This window comes from Chrysochloris asiatica, unplaced genomic scaffold (genome assembly GCF_000296735.1).
Source record: "Chrysochloris asiatica unplaced genomic scaffold, ChrAsi1.0 scaffold00553, whole genome shotgun sequence".
NCBI classification, from domain to species: Eukaryota; Metazoa; Chordata; class Mammalia; order Afrosoricida; family Chrysochloridae; genus Chrysochloris; species Chrysochloris asiatica.
Genome location: NW_006409071.1, coordinates 38,829 through 41,298, shown reverse-complemented (window position 1 = coordinate 41,298; position 2,470 = coordinate 38,829).

The following is a 2,470-nucleotide window of genomic DNA, read 5'->3' as shown; positions in this document are numbered from 1 at the left end:
GGATGGGCAACTTGGACATTGGCTACCCAAATTGGGGGCACTACAAATGCAAGAAGTGACTGGATTACAAGCTTTCAAGAGGGAACCTGGATTCAGAGTGGCTGGAGGAAGGTAGAATCTCCACTGAGTAGTATTCAATTTGTCTAAGCAGGGCTGATGAAAGGAAATGTGGATAGGTTTCTTGTTATACAGTAGTGAATAATTGTTATCAGGACTGATTGTGAGGGTTGGAAATGTAAAGCTAGACATTTTGTAACAAGTAGGGGAGTGACTAATTTTGCAGTCTAGGAGCAGAGGTCTCTGGGAACATGAAGGGAGAAGAGTGGAGAATTGGTTGATTATGTAACAATGGCAACGAAACTTTATATGATAGGATGAATGTAAAACTAATGTTCTCCCATATAAACTATTACATAATTCACAATAAAACATTTTTATAAAAAGAGAGAACTTAAAAATGGAGGGAATCTTCTACAATTATTCACTTGCATTAACCAACTGTCTGTCTCTCTTTTATGATAACAGATAAGTTCCCTGCTGGAATTATAATTGTACCTGAAATTCTGGACAACTTGAGTACATGATTTGTACTTTATGTATCTTCCCAACCCCTTCTTCCAAGAGGTAACATTGTCCAATCACAGATAAAGCTCTATCCCAAATGACAGCATGGGACCTCATTTCCTGGAATATCTATAGTGAGCCAATGCAAACTAACATTTTTGTCTCAAACTTCCTTTTTGGTTTATCCTCAAGACTACAGTCTTCTGGTCATGTTTGTTTTGCCAGGTCTGATCATTTCAGATATTTGTATTCCAAGTTTTTCTTTGACATATGTCACTAGGAACCCAACATATTAAAGGATAAGATCATACAATTTAAAATATTGTTTTATACGGCCCTGCCCTAGTTGATTTTTTCCCTGCTCTTCTAAACATTAGTCCCATAAATTTTTGGAACTATTCCTGGTGTGGTGTTGTAAGATAATGCACTGGGCCGCAAGGTGGATTTGAACTGTAAGAAATTAGAACTGTAAGCATTTCAAACTTAGCAGCTACAACTTTAAACCACTTAAAGGGTCGCTATGGTTAGGAACTGAATGGATAGGACTTACCAACAAGGACAGTCCCAGTTCTTTTTCCCCTGCTCTTCTCACCTTTATGCCTATAAATTTTTGGAACTATTTAAAGGATAGTTAGAACCCTTCATAGGATATTCATTTGTAAAATTAAAATAAAGAAAAAGAGGATTAATAAGATGAAAACAAAAATAGACAGGTGGCAAGTTTTGCAGTTGTTGTTGTTGTTATGAGCCGTGGAGTCGGTTCCGACTCTCAGTGACCCTGTGCAGGGTTTCCAAGGCTGTAAATCTTTATGGGTGCAGAAAGCCTCATCTTACTCCTGCAGAACATCTGGTAGTTTTGAACTGCTGACCTAAGGTTTGCAGCCCTATTCATAACCACGCTACCAGAGCTCCTTAAGTTTTGCAGTAATAGTATATAATTCATAAGAGGTGTGAAAGGCAATAACACTCAAATGTGGATGCTTTATTTAATTCTCCAAGTCTGAAACACAAGACTTAGGACAGGTATTGATGAAGGGTATAACTGGATAAATTTAAGGGATAATCACTGCTCTGTAATATTCTTTGAATCTCTGAACTTCTATGAAAAAGGAGTGTGTGTGTTAGTTCTCTAGCTCCCTCAGAAGAGAAGACTTTTAGGAGCCATACTCTGATGTAAATGGAGTCAGAACCTGTAATGTTTTCTGCAGTCATCTTAAGATTGATCAAATTGCCATTATCCAACAAATTGTTTTGTAAAAAGTTTAGATACCTTGAGAGGGAAAAGAATCATTTAACAACTAAATTGCTTTCTTAAGTTGTACTTAATGACATCTTATAGAAAAAAAAGGTATCATTAAAGGATTTCTTGTATTCTCTGAAGAAGTTAATAGATTTCACTATACAAAAGTTCCTAATGTCATGGTCAAAATGACATACATTAAAGTGGTTGTTAATTTAAAATTTTATTTAACAATAAAAGCATAGATAAATAGTTATTGTTGTTAAGTGCCTTCAAGTAGATTCTAATTCATAGATTCCTTGTATAAGGTTTCTGAGGAGTGGCAGGTGAGCTTAAACCACAGACCTAGTACTTCAAAGGAAACTTAGTGTCCAATGTGAATCCTGTAGCACCACCACATCAACTAAACCAGTGTATATTTTAGAATTATGTATATAATAAAAGATGAAAAAAAAAAAGGATAACTCAGAACATTGCCCTTATTTTTTTGATTTCTTTATGTTTCTCTTCTGTTTGTTTGTTTGTTTTTTCTTAAATCAACTTCTTTTTCCTCACTTAAATGACTAAAAAATTCAGAAAATAGAATATGTTTTCTGTGGTAATTGTCTCATTTTTATGTGTCAGGAATCTTATATTGTATGCTAACATCCCAGCACATTAAAAACA